We start from the raw sequence: 15,089 nt of genomic DNA on the forward strand, positions 1-15,089 counted from the left end.
AACCCCATAGAAGAGTTTTTCTCGGCATGGAGGTGGAATGTATATGATCTCCGTCTCCAGGCTGAGGTACCCCTCATCCAAGCCATGGAGGAGGCCTGTGACCAGATGGAGGTAGCAGCAATGCAAGGATGGATTCGTCATTCAAGACGTTTCTTTCCAAGGTGTCTTGCTAATGACAACATTGCCTGCGTGGTTTGATGAAATTCTCTGGCCAGATCCAGCTAGGCGAAGAGACAATGTCTAGTTATTTTTTTAGATTTTTTTTTTTACTTACAATACGTAAAGTGATGTTTGGTTACAGTATTATGAATCTCCATGTCAACATTTTGGACGTGTTGAGAAATAAATGAGTTTCTTCAGTCTGCAACATTGGTCTTGTGTAGTGTTTGGTGAATTGACATTATATTTGTACTTTGTTGATAGTAGCCTACTCTAATCATAGGGAAGTAGAAGTGCTAAAAGTGTTTTAGGTTTATCACAGCAAAGTGTAACTCGTGCAAACACAGTATAGTAATGTGAAACGTGTGTGTTTCATATGGTAACAAAGTGTGGTTTTTAAAAAGAAGTGTATAGTTTTTACAAGAGTGTTTAATTTTGCAAAGGATCTGTAGTGTTTTGCTAATTGGGTGTGTGGTTGTGCTAATTGTGACCATCTTGCCTATGCCGTTCTGTACCATCACTCATTCATATATCTTTATGTACATATTCTTTATCCCTTTACACTTGTGTGTATAAGGTAGTAGTTGTGGAATTGTTAGGTTAGATTACTTGTTGTTATTACTGCATTGTCGGAACTAGAAGCACAAGCATTTCGCTACACTCGCATTAACATCTGCTAACCATGTGTATGTGACTAATAAAATTTGATTTGATTTGATTTGATTTGAATTGTGTGTAGTGTTTTGAAAACACGGGCCCTGTTTTGAAAATCGTGCTTAAGCAATCAAAGAAAACTGTAAATGACGGCCTAGGAACAGTGGGTTAACTGCCTTGTTCAGGGAATAAGAGAGGGAGAGATGCAGATAGATGAGGATGAGGTAGAAGCCACAGTATTATCTAAATGTAACTATTTGACCTCATGCTGCTCCTACTAGTGTGTGAACTATAGAAGTAGTTTATTCTATTTCCATGGTCAGAACAACACACCTGATGTGAAGAGAACCCATGTGAAACGATGCAGCCTTCTGTGAGGTCACAGTGGTCGGTTTGACGACATTAGAAAAAAACACACTGTCCTCTCTTTGTCTATTGAAAAATAACATGCAACCATTTGTCATTTAGCCTGTATTTATGATTAGTACTATCCGGGATCCTTGGGACATCCCTACCCTAAACCCTTACCCTAACCTTAACAACAACCCTTACCTAACTCTAACCTTAACCGTTTTAAATGTCAACTTCAATGGGGTGACATTAGAGTTGGGATGTCCCAAGGATTCCGTTTAGACTTTTCCCTTTATTCTGAGAGACAGTGAATGAAATGTGATCAAGTTCTGGAACCGTGTAACACGCATCGTCCTATCGTCACCTCTACCAACGCATGCTTTCATCTGGATCTTAAATGGATAGTTCTATCCCAAGATAGATAGAACTACATTTTAAGGAGAAAAGAGGAATATATCAGAAATTCTACTATACAGTATACTTTTCTATTATTTCTTTCCGCATTGTTGGGAAGGGCCATAAGTAAGCATTTCACTATTAGCCCACACCTGTTGTTTACGAAGCATGTGACAAATACATTTTGATTTGAAGTCATACTTTGATAAATGCAGCCATAGATCTCCAAGATATACAGCACATTATTGCGCTTTACAAACCTTGCTGCCCGTGATGCATTTTTACAGTGTTTAGCTTTACTTGTTTAATTTATTAATTTATTATACTGACCTCTCCCTCTCCCTCTGTCCTCTCTTGGCTCAGTATCAGTATACAGTAGTAATATCAGCAATTCATTATTAATGTCATACTCTTTAAGTGACTGCTTGTAAAATAATGTTTTGATTGTTTTAAAGACTTTGGTTAATATTTCCAGTATTTCAATTGCTCAGGCACTTTAATTTAAAGTCATTTTTACAGTGAATCAATGCTGCTCCCTGTTGTCGAAACACTGTGGAGTGCATCTCAATAGTCTTAGATGGTGTGCTCTCCTTATTTCCTTTCCTCCATTTAAGTACATTGACATTAAAAAACTGGACAGGTGTAATCTAAGTCCTAGTCAGCCTCTCCCATATTGCTTCCACTCATCCAGTCTTTTTCAGCTCAGCGAGAGGAGACTAGGAGAGGATGCCACTATAGACAATTGAGATTCAGCCGCCCACTGGTCACACACTGGTTGAATCAACGTTGTTTCATCGTCATTTCAATGAAATTACGTTGAACCAACATGGAATAGACATTATAGGGAGGAGATCAAAGACCTGACCGTGTGGTGCCAGGACAACAACCTCTCCCTCCATGTGATCAAGACTAAGGAGATGATTGTGGACTACAGGAAAAGAAGGACCGACTCCTGAACATCTAATCAAATGGCTACCCAGACTATTTGCATCCCCCCCCCCCCCCCCCCCCTTTACGCTGCTGCTACTCTCTGTTATCATCTATGCATAGTCACTTTAATAACTCCACCTACCAATCTCATCGATGGGACTGTAGTGGAGCAGGTTGAGAGCTTCAAGTTCTTTGGTGTCCACATCACCAACAAACTAACATGGTCCAAGCACACTAAGACAGTTGTGAAGAAGGCACAACAAAACCTATTCCCCTCAGGAGACTGAAAAGATTTGGCATGGGTCCTCAGATTCTGAAAAGGTTCTACAGCTACACCACCGAGAGCATCCTGACTGATTGCATCACTGCCTGATATGGTAACTGCTCGGCTTCCGACCGCATGGCACTACAGAGGGTAATGTGTACGGCCCAGTATATCACCGGGGCCAAGCTTCCTGCCATCCAGGACCTCTATACCAGGCGGTGTCAGAGGAAGGCCCTAAAAATTGTCAAAGACTCCAGCCACCGTAGTCATAGACTGTTCTCTCTGCTACCGCACGGCAAGCGGTATCGGAGTGCCAAGTCTAGGTCCAAGAGGCTTCTAAACAGCTTCTACCCCCAAGCCATAAGACTCCTGAACATCTAATCAGATGGCTACCCAGACGATTTGCATCCCCCCCCCCTCCCCTTTACGCTGCTGCTACTCTCTGTTATCATCTATGCATAGTCACTTTAATAACTCTACCTACATGTACATTCACTCTGTTCAGGTACTCCCTGTATAGAGCCTTGCTATTGTTATTTTCCTGCAGCTCTTTACTATTTCTTACTTTTTTTAGGTATTTTTCTTTAAACTGCATTGTCGGTTAAGGCTTGTAAGTAAGCATTTCACTGTAAGGTCTACTACACCTGTTGTATTCTGTGCATGTGACAAATACAATTTGATTTGATTTGCAATGTGTTTACACAGCGGGAAATGCAGAAGTATTTTCTTGTATCTATGATCAACGTGTCAAAAATTGAGGGATACAAAGTTGAAACCACTGATTATGACAATGAGGTGAAACTCCTGGACAACAGTTGTGATTGTCCATTCTACTTGGACCTGTCCTGTTGTTACATGTTGTTTGTTAACGTGACAGCAATTTGGGGGGGATTGAGAGCCATTTAAATTAGGCTATTTGATCGGAGAAACCTGCTTGATGTTAAACGTGTCCGTTTCATTACAATGTCATACATTTTATCTCCAGCATGTAGGCTACAGCCTAGCCTGTATGCTGCATATCCTATATCTGTTACATGATTTATGTTGGATAATTTTTTTGACAGAACGTTTTTGGAGAGTACCCTGGAGAGGCGCCCTGGGAAAGGACAAGCTAAATATTTTGTGCCCCTGCCTTTGACAAAGTGGACACTGCTTATCAAAGAGCGGCATCAGCACTGACCTGAAAAGCCCATATGCCACTGTTTGAGAGAAATTGTCATGTTATTTTTGGGCAGAATTCTGTGAGGTTTTAAAGGTTGTTGTTGGAAGTGCCGGGGCCAGTTTAGCTCAGAAAATTAAGAAGATAGTTGCTCAACCAAACTCCTTATTTGGTGATCAACGAACGTATTTTGACATTATAACGCTTGCAGAGCTGGTGAATGGGAGTTTGCATCGGAGTTGTGTGGCCGTTAAAGTTAGATAACGTTAGCTGGTGTCCCAGTAGATGCACATGTGTTAGCTACTTCTATGGTAGCTCCGAAATAACTAGCTCAGGATATATGTCTTTACATTTGTGTTTTTGGCATGTACTGGCTTTATTAGCAACAGTAACTAGATACTAGTTAGCTAGCCATTTTGCCACGTGAAATTAACATTGCAACGTTTAAAGTCCCATTTGCAAGAGTTACTAGTACGCAACATACTTTAGCGCATACCGGAATCTGAGTTTTCAAGTGGTTCCATAGTGTAGCGGTTATCACGTCTGCTTTACACGCAGAAGGTCCTGGGTTCGAGCCCCAGTGGAACCATGATTTTAATTTACGTTATGTTATGTGTATATACGTTATGTGATACACTAAAGTATTACTAATGCATGTGTCTATTTAGGTGGTGGCAGCCTACACTATTTTAATACAGAGTTTGCTGTTCATATCCACATAGGTTATTGTGAGTCACTCAGTCAACAAGTAGTTGACTGAGTTTAAGTCCAAAAGCCTGCAGATGGCGATATTGAGTCGTTTCATTCTACCATCCAAAGGGTATCTATGCGGCCGGCTATACACTCGGATCGCTTGTGGACGGTTCATACATAAAACAATTTCCATTCAAGCTGCAAATGCATTCGTTTCCTCCTTAACTCGATTTAATGGCGAGAAGGCGAGAAAAAAATGGTAAAATATGCATACCATAAAACTTCAATTAAATGCACCTTTGATCCGTGTTGGATTTGTTATTATAATGTTTACACTGGTCATACTGGTCACAATAAACATTGTGGTAGTCTTTTCAACAATTTATTGAGAAAAAGCTGTGTGCATTAGGAAATAAAAACTTGATTCAAATAGAAACCTATCTCTAATAAGAGCCAGTTGTGTTCAGTGATTGAAGCAGATAAATGCCTGGGCTATAAATTGTAGTTTTACAGTACTTTCTTTATGAAACACAATTTCCCACCAAATAAAATAAAATTTGATTTGTCATGTGCCGAATACAAAAGGTCACCTTACAGTGAAATGCTTACTTACAAGCCCTTAATTAACCAACAATGCAGTTCAATAAATAGAGTTAAGAAAATATTTACTAAATAAACTAAAGTAAAACATTTAATAAAAAGTAACACAATAAAATAATAATAACGTGGCTAAATACCGTTATTGTACCATTACCGAGTCAATGTGCAGGAGTACAGGTTAGTCAAGGGGGGATCAATGTAAATAGTCCGGGTGGCCATTTGATTAAATGTTCAGCAGTCTTATGGCTTGGGGGTTAAAGCTGCTAAGAAGCCATTTGGACCTAGACTTGGCGCTCTGGTACCGCTTGCCGTGTGGTAGCAGAGAGAACAGTCTATGACTAGGGTGACTGGAGTCTTTGACAATTCTTTGGCCCTTCCTCTGACACCGCATAGTATATAGGTCCTGGATGGCAGGCAGCTTGGCCCCAGTGATGTACTGGGCCATACGCACTACCCTCTGTAGCGCCTTGCGGTCGTGTGCCGAGCAGTTGCTATACCAGGCGGTGATGCAACCGGTCAGGACGCGCTCGATGGTGCAGCTGTATTACTATTATATTGTATTACTACCCCCAAGCCATAAGACTCCTGACGCCTTGCTAGAGTGGCTAAATGCTATTCCTGGATGTTGCGTATTGCGTTCAGCCAATCTGGTTGCAGCCGTCTGTTGTTTACCCTTGGTCTGAATGTTGAAAGCAATGTTAGTAAGTAGAATTAGCCACCATAGAATGGTGGTGGAAAATTGTGTTTCACTAAAGAAAGTACGCATATTTTTCTATTTTTTTCCTGCCTTCTTGCCATTAAATCGAGTTACGGAGGAAATCGACACAATTGCAGGATAATGCAGGATAATGCAGGATAACTGGATAATGTTTTATGTACGAACAGGTCCATGGGGATAGGAGTGTATAGCTGGCTGCATAGATTCCCTTTTGATGATAAGATTTGAAATGAATCAATATCACCCTCATCAACTGGCCTTTGGGCTACTAAAGCAGAAGTACTCTTCCTGGGGTCCACACAAAACATAAAACATGACATAACACATAACATTAATAGACAAGTACATCACAAGGACAGAACTACATACATTTAAAATCAGCATGCACACTTTCATAATGTCTTCATAATCGTGTGATTCATAGACGCTACTGAATGCAAGTGCATTTGCCTTGCAAATAGGCAGACACTTTTTGCTAAATTACCCTGATGTGAATACAGAAACCTTGTTTCACTAAATTCCCCTGAATAAAGCAATTTTTTTCTATAGTTACCGCCCATAATGTGTATCCTGGGGTAAAGTCATAGACTGTAAAAATAAATATAGACTTTTTTACAGTTACCACCCACTATGGGTTTCATTAGGTAAAATGCAACATTCATGAACATGAATTTAATTTAATGCAGGGTTCATACGGTCATGGAAATCCTGTGAAAGTCATGGGTTTTTAAAATTGGGTTTTCCAGGCCTAGAAAAGTTTTGGGAAAGTATTGTAAATGAATGTAATAACTTCTGTTAATGTACTTTATTCAGTCACAGTTTTTAAATATTTTATCAATCAAATAAATATCAACATATCAGCCAGGATCGGAATGACACAAGTGCGTCTGTGTTTGGGAGCATCACCTGCATGTGTGCTAGACAAGTAGGCCGTTGCTCAAGAGACTACAGCAGTTAGGCCTAGCCTATATGTAACGGAACTGTTACATATAAAATGCTGTATGATAGAGAGCAGACTAACTAGGTTGCCAATTCAAAGCAAATCTTGTAACCTGTAGTTAACGGTTTGGCGATTGGTAGCATGTATTATTTTCGTCATGTCATCTCCCCAAAAACTTTCCACCGACACTCACGAATATGTCCATACAAAGTTGATTTACTATTTTTGAACGATTCATATAAACTATTCTTTTTGACGAAACAATCAATTCACTTCGCCGTTGTAGTCAGTTCAATTGCGGTGAATCGAATCATGTGAATCCAAATATTAATTTGTGAATTCTGAACCTTCCCCCCTGCGAAGGTTAGCATGCTTAAATGTCTTACTCACGTCGGCCACAGAGAAGGAGATCCCACAGTCCTTGGTAGCGGGCTGCGTTGGTGGCACTGTGTTATCCTCAAAGCGGGCAAAGAAGGTGTTAAGCTTGTCTGGAAGCAAGACTTCGTTATCCGCAATGTGGCTGGTTTTCTTTTTGTAGTCTGTGATTGTCTGTAGACCCTGCCACATACGCCTCGTGTCTGAGCCGTTAAATTGCGACTCCACTTTGTCTCTATACTGACGTTTTTCCTGTTTGATTGCCTTGTAGACGGAATAACTACACTGTTTGTATTCTGCCATATCCCCAGTCACCTTGCCATGGTTAAATACGGTGGTTCACCATTTCAGTTTTGCGCGAATGAGGCCATCTATCCACGTTTTCTGCTTAGGGTAGGTTCTAATAGTCACAATGGGTACAAGATCTCCTATACACTTCCTGATAAACTCAGTCACCGTACCAGTATATTCGTCAATGTTATTATCGGACACTCCCCGGAACATATCCTAGTCCGCGTGATCAAAACAATCTTGAAGCTTGGATTGTGATTGGTCAGACCAGCGTTGAATAGTCCTTAGCACAGGTACTTCCTGTTTGAATTTCTGCCTATAGGAAGGGAGGAGCAAAATAGAGTTGTGGTCAGATTTGCCGAAAGGAGGGCAAGGGAGTGCCTTGTGTTGATTAAACTTTGGCAGCCTTTTTCTCAAATGTGCTTTGTTAAAATCCCCAACTACAATAAATGCAGTCTCAGGATATGTGGTTTCCAGTTTGCATAAAGTCCAGTGAAGTTCTTTGAGGGCCGTCGTGGTATCGGCTTGAGGGGGGATATACACGGCTGTGACTATAACCTAAGAGTATTCTCTTGGGAGATAATACTGTCTGCATTTGATTGTGAGCTATTCTAGATCGGGTGAACAAAAGGACTTGAGTTGTTATCACAATCACACCATGAGTCGTTAATCATGAAACATACACCCCCACCCTTCTTCTTCACAGAGAGAAACTTATTCCTGTCTGCGCGATGAACTGAGAACCCAACTGGCTGGACTCAGACAGTATATTCCGAGAAAGCCATGTTTCCTTGAAACAGAGTATGTCACAATCCTGATGTCTCTCTGGAAAGAAATCCTCACCCTGAGCTCGTCAAACTTTATTATCCAGAGACTGAACATTAGCGAGTAATATACTCGGAAGCGGTGGATGTTGTGCGCGCCTCCTTAGTTGGACTAGAAGACCACTCCGAGTACCTCTCCTCCTCCAGCGCTGTTTTGGGTCGGCCTCTGGAATCAGTTCAATTGCCCTGGGGGGTGCGAACAAAGGATCCGATTCGGGAAAGTCATATTCCTGGTCGTAATGCTGGTAGTGCAGGTGAGTTACCACCGCTCTGATATCCTATAGTTCTTTCCGGCTGTATGTAATAACACACAAAAAAATCTGGGCTAATACTGTAAGAATTAAAAAACTAAATCCTGAAAAGTGTCCTATGAGCTAGAAGCACGGCAGCCCTCTCTGTCGGCACCTTATTCATGACTGTGCGCATGTTTGGACCATTTTAAGTCTTTAGTGATTTGGACACTGAGGAACTTGAAGCTCTTAACCTGCTCCACTGCAGCCTCGTCGATGTGGATGGGGGGGGGGGGGGTGTGCTTGCCCCCCGTTTCCTGTAATCCACGATCAGCTCCTTGGTCTTACTGACATTGAGGGAGAGGTTGTTCTGGCCCCACACTGCCAGGTCATTGACCTCCTCCCTGTAGGCTGTCTCATCGTCACCGGTGATCAGGCCTACCACTGTCGTGCCATAATCAAACTTGATAATGGTGTTGGACCCCTGTGGGGTCCCTGTGTTGAGGGTCAGTGTGGTGGAGGTGATGTTGCCTACCCTCACCACCTGGGGGCGGCCCATCAGGAAGTTCAGGATCCAGTTGCAGAGGGAGATATTCAGACCCAGTGCTAAGCTTGGTGACGAGCTTGGAGGGGACAATGGTGTTGACCGCTGAGCTGTAGTCAATGAACAGCATTCTCACATAAGTATTCCTCTTATCTACGTGGGTAAGGGCAGTGTGGAGAGCTATTGAGATTGCTTCATCTACGGATCTGTTGGAGTGGAATGGAGTGGGTCCAGGGTGTCTGGGATGGTGGAGTTAATGTGTGCCATAACCAGCCTCTCAAAGCACTTCATGATTACAGAAGCGAGTGCTACAAGGTGGTATTCGTTGTGTCATGAAGTCTTCGAGTTCTTGGGGACAGGAATGACGGTAGTCATCTTTAAACATGTGAGGATTATAGACTGGGACAAGGAGAGGTTGAAAATGACCGTTAATATGCCTGCCATCTGTTCTACGCATGCTCTGAGAACGCGTCCTGGAATTCCGTCGGCCCCGCGGCCTTGCGGGTGTTGACCTGATTAAAGACGTTTCTCACGTCAGAGTGAGATCAACCAATCCTCTGGGTCAGTGCCCTCACACCCGGCATGTTGTTGTTGTCAAAGTGTGCATAAAATGCATTGTTGGGTAGATCACGGTTGGGTTTTCTTTTGTAATCCGTAATGGACTGTAGCCCCTGCCACATGCGATGGACATCGGCGCATGTGTAGTATAATTACACCTTATTCCTACAGTATATAGTCCTTTTGCTTGTTTGATGACTCTGCAGAGGTCATAGCGGGACTTCTTATATTCATTCCTGTCCTCGGCCATAGCCTCAGGGTTGTCTACGATAGCTCTGTGTGCGGTAGCCCTTTAGTTTAGCGCAAACCTCAGTGTTAATCCAGGGCTTTTGAAACAGCGAACCTTAACCGCGTGGACAACGTCACCGATGCATTTTCTAATAAAGGCAGTGATGGAGGTGGTTAGCTCGTCAATGTTATCGGCAGTATCGAAAACATGTTCCAATCAGTGGTAGTAAAGCATTTGCCGAATGGCGGAAGAGGGAAGGTCTTGTATGCTTGCTTGTTGGTAGAATAACACTGGTCTAGGACTTTTTTGCCCATAGTGGTGTTGGAGACGTGTTGGAAGCCCATCTGTAAATAGCCCACCCAACTACCTCATCCCCATATTGTTATTTATGTTTTGCTCCTTTGCACCCCAGTATCTCTACTTGCACATTCATCTTCTGCACATCTATCTCTCCAGTGTTTATTTGCTAAATTGTAATTATTTATTTGCTAAATTGTAATTATTTCGCCACTATGGCCTATTTATTGCCTTTACCGCACTGCTTTGCTTTATCTTGGCCAGGTCGCAGTTGTGAATGAGAACTTGTTCTCAACTGGTTTACCTGGTTAAATAAAGGTGAAGAAAAAAATTGAACTAGATTGTGAAAGCATAATCTTTGGAAAATATGGAGATGCCGGGGATTGAACCCGGGGCCTCATACATGCGAAGCATGCGCTCTACCACTGAGCTACATCCCCACGTGATAATTTTAAAGAAATATTTAAGCTATTTCAACCTAGTTCTTGTAGAGGCGCCAATATTGAGGGTTTTATGTTTTTGGGAACGTCCCATTAGCCGACCTAGCAACTTGTTCATCAGGTTGGTTGGTATGTGATTTATTCATTTAGTCTTTAATTATACATTCATTGCAATATCTGATGTCAACAACGTTTACAGTGGCGCACAACATTATCATGTTTACGTTAGCTTCTTGATGACTAACGTTAAGTTAGCTGTGCTTGCTACTATACGTTGTAGCTAGATCAGCGGTTTACTGATGTTTGTTGTCAGACAGTGCAATTGCCATTTAGCCAAATACTATCCACGGATATTTAGCTAGCTAAACTGCCTGTTTTTATGATGTTCATCGTCGACGCCTTACAGGAATCGTTCATTATTTATAATATCATCCTACACAACTATAAGCTGCGATGGCCGAGTGGTTAAGGCGTTGGACTTGAAATCCAATGGGTTCTTCCCGCGCAGGTTCGAACCCTGCTCGCAGCGGAAAATGGTTCTTTTGAATCATTCATAACGTGGGGATTATGACGAATAACCCCGTTCACCATTCGAAAATAATCAGATTGCGCGATTAAACTTTATGCATGTGCTAAAATAGGCGATAGATTGATTGAAAAGCACACGAAATACACTTGCTGAGGAACGCTCAACTCTGTTCTCAATAAAACAAAAAATGTGCTAGACCGGCTCGATTCGGTCTTGTGTAGCAACATTTGAAATTGTGTTTTTTTACATTGGATAAAAGTAGAGACTAGAGACTGCTACACCTACTGAAGTATGGAACGCCGTTGGGGTCATAAAGCACGTGGTTAAACCGCGATCTTTTTAATGCTATGTGTGTAAAGTAAGCAGGTGCAGGCGCTAAATTAATGTGTGCACGCGTTAAATTAACATCTTCACGCGCTAAATTAACGCCTTAAACGCGTCTCAGAGCGAGTGACGTCACCGATTGAAACGCTATTATCGCGCACCACCGCTAACTAGCTAGCCATTTCTCATCGGTTACATTAGCTTGCTAACGTTCCTTATCCGCACACCCCGGCCATAGCCACAGTGAACGGCGCCGTCTTGTAATATTTGTACAGCCCTGCTAGCTACATAAAGGTGACTTATTATTGAGGAGTACTGAGGTCAAACATGTTTTTGTATTTTTAGGCAAAACAGCAACCGAAGGTCTAAAACTGACATTTACTCCTGAGGTGCTGACTTGCTACACCCTCGATAACTTCTGTGATTATTATTATTTGACCATGCTGGTCATTTATGAACATTTGAACCTCTTGGCCATGTTCTGTTATAATCTCCACCCGGCACAGCCAGAAGAGGACTGGCCACCCCTCATAGCCTGGTTCCTCTCTAGGTTTCTTCCTAGGTTTTGGCCTTTCTAGGGAGTTTTTCCTAGCCACCAGTGCTTCTACACCTGCATTGCTTGCTGTTTGGGGTTTTAGGCTGGGTTTCTGTACAGAACTTCGAGATATTAGCTGATGTACGAAGGGCTATATAAAATAAATTTGATTTGATTTGATATTGTAATCACACATCTTCCACTGTAGGAAACAGTCTAGAACAAACCCTTGTTGTGGCCTTTAGAGGGCTAACGGAAGTACTTATAGTTGTGATCCGCGGTAGATTGTTCATTAACATTGTTCCACATTTTGGATGTTCATTTAATATTTGGTCTGCTGCTTTGTTATATACTGCAGGAACCTGATGCAGCATTTAAGTGGTAAAGGAGGATGGTGATGTTTGTGTATTTAATGTATCTTCAGCTTTTGTATCAACCAGTGCTGTATTCTCTGATTTAGGTGGAGGATAGTCATACATGGTGGCATTGATGGGTACAGCCGTCTCGTTGTGTTTCTCCGTGCTTCCAGCAACAATCGCAGCAGTACTGTAATGGATTGCTTCATGATGTCACGGATCCCTCAGGAACTGTGTCATTACGCACGCCTGGTCCCCATTCCCACTGATTGTAATTGTATTGATGTGCCCTTTGCTTTACCATTGGGCTGTGGATGATTGCTACTATGTCCGTTGGCGTGTGTGAGTACTTGTGTTTTGGCCTTTCGTGCCCTTGTGGATTGCGCAGATGATTACGGGTCTCGTCCACTGTGTTAATCATTGTGCATGTGTGTTATTTATTCAAGGTACTCCTCGCTCTTTTTTGGGGGTTTCAACCCTGTGTTTTTGTTACGTGTTTGTTTGGTCTTCGTCCTCGTGCCTTTACACGGCATAATTTGGGTTAATAAAAAACATTACACATTCCTGCACCTGTCTCCCAATTCCATTCATAGCAACGTGACACATGAATGCTGTCTCCAGATATGGTGTTCTCTCCAGAGTTAGGATGGACCATGGAGGAGAAAACAGCACTGTCTGCTTTTCAATGTAATACATATGGAAAATATGATTTAAAAAAATAGAGATACATGCAACCTTAAAATGTCTTTTTGACCTACACATTGATTACATTCTACAGTGAGTGATGCATGCGTCTACATTGTTTTTCTGTAAATCGTTTTCAGAACGCAATCACCTCATGTTTGACAGCTTTATTGCTTTCTCCATGTTTATGAAATGTATAAGCCTTTAAATGACCTTTTACAGACTACTTCTACAAACAAGGCTACACTTGTGGCAGAACTTATTCCTGTGCCCCCCCCCACATCTTCTGCACCACTTCCTGTGGCCCCCCTACACCATTCCATGAGGCTTGTCGTCCACGTTCATCCCACTCTTCTGTTGATGTTGGTGATGACAATGAGTACGTCATCCCTGTAAATAATTCAATGTCTTATTACAGATGAATTGTGGGAAGTATCTGAGCGTTGTTATTCTGAATGTCTCTTTTTTTGTGTGTTGACCTCCAAACACTGCTGAAGTTAATGAGCAGCAAAATTGACTCTGCTTTTGTCCCTGATGCCAACCAAATTAACGTGATGAGGGACAACGTTTATGTTTGTGGAATGAGAGGCTTTAAGAGAGCCCGTTTTAATCCGGAGGCAAAAAATAGACATGGTTTTTAGGGACGCTGAAGGAAAAGGGGCAGCTGATGAGGGTGGTCCCTCAATAGATTTGACTGCTAATGAGTACCATCCATTCCTCTGCAATATTTGAGGGACCTGATTGGCAAAAATGCCTTTCTTACAACTCTCAAGGTGAGTTACACTTTTACACCAACAAAGACACGTGTGTTTATGGCATTATGTATGACTTGAGTAAGACATTTGATTTTTGCATGTTATTTAATGTGTCCTTTATTTACTGTTTGTCTTCTGTGTGACAGCACTCTATGATGGCGTATACAAGCAGGTGGGCCGCATGATTGCTGTCTGTCCGGTACATGGGGGTGTAGAGCCGCAATTTTTCAGAGAGGCTATACAGGCAAGTGTGTGGCCTACAACCTCCTGTGCCAGAACTGAAAGAAATTGCGGAATATGACTTCAGAGAGAAGGTAAGTAACTTTATACTGTAATGGATGTTACGTTACTGTTCATTTGCACTAAGTTTGAAAAAAATATTCGGGTTGTGGCTGTTCATGAATACTTTTCCACATGGATTTGGTTTCCTTTTGTTGGCAGGCAATCTTTTTTAAGGGTAGGGATAATCAGTTTATTGTTATGCTAATTTGTCCCAAAACACTGTTTATTGAACTAAGATCCAGTTAGCACAAACTGTTGACGAGGCACAGGAAGCGGTCATGTTGGGTTCAGTGCTATACATTTGTACATTGGAGAGGGATGCCCTGGGTGGTGTCAGCCACAAAGTTCTACTTAGAAAGCAGGCTATGGGATGATCTTGAGCAGTAAGTTTCCATATATCTAAGGAATCTCATAAGTTTAGCTAATAAATTCTTCAGGGCAAATTTATTATGTGACTTTTTTTACTTCATAGATTCAAAGAGGGTCTGGAGTGTCTAGGGCTCCTGCCTTGCATGAATAGACACTCAAGCCTCTTCAGAGAGGTTTTCATCTACGCTGAGAAGCCTCTTTTGGTCAAAGACATAGCTTCTCTCTTTAAAGCAGAGCGCTCCCCACCTGGTATCAATCAAAGAGCAATAGAGAGAAGTCATGTTTCTGGAGGGACTGGCTGCTGGAGGTGGAAGGTTAGATGCAAAACCATCATCATTGAAGTAAATCCAGCCACAGTGTCCGATTTCAAAAAGGCTTTACGACGAAAGCACACCAAACGATTATGTTAGGTCAGAGCCAAGACACAGAAAAACACAGCCATTTTTCCAGCCAAAGAGAGGAGTCAGAAAAAGCAGAAATAGAGATAAAATGAATCACTAACCTTTGATGATCTTCATCAGATGACACTCATAGGACTTCATGTTACACAATACATGTATGTTTTGTTCGGTAAAGTTCATATTTATATCCAAAAATCAGAG

General features: G+C 41.9%; 3 non-coding genes across 3 annotated transcripts; 2 read left to right on the forward strand and 1 right to left on the reverse strand.

Moving 5' to 3' along the window:
• The first annotated feature begins 4,430 nt into the window (after positions 1 to 4,430).
• trnav-uac (transfer RNA valine (anticodon UAC)) lies at positions 4,431 to 4,503 on the forward strand. Its single transcript has one exon. It is a non-coding gene; the product is annotated as a tRNA-Val (tRNA).
• A 6,078-nt stretch (positions 4,504 to 10,581) lies between these two features.
• Positions 10,582 to 10,653, reverse strand: trnaa-cgc (transfer RNA alanine (anticodon CGC)). Its single transcript has one exon. It is a non-coding gene; the product is annotated as a tRNA-Ala (tRNA).
• Positions 10,654 to 11,100: 447 nt separating this feature from the next.
• On the forward strand, positions 11,101 to 11,182 carry trnas-uga (transfer RNA serine (anticodon UGA)). Its single transcript has one exon. It is a non-coding gene; the product is annotated as a tRNA-Ser (tRNA).
• The last annotated feature ends 3,907 nt before the right edge of the window (positions 11,183 to 15,089 follow it).

Source organism: Salvelinus alpinus, chromosome 13 (genome assembly GCF_045679555.1).
Source record: "Salvelinus alpinus chromosome 13, SLU_Salpinus.1, whole genome shotgun sequence".
Taxonomy (NCBI): domain Eukaryota; kingdom Metazoa; phylum Chordata; class Actinopteri; order Salmoniformes; family Salmonidae; genus Salvelinus; species Salvelinus alpinus.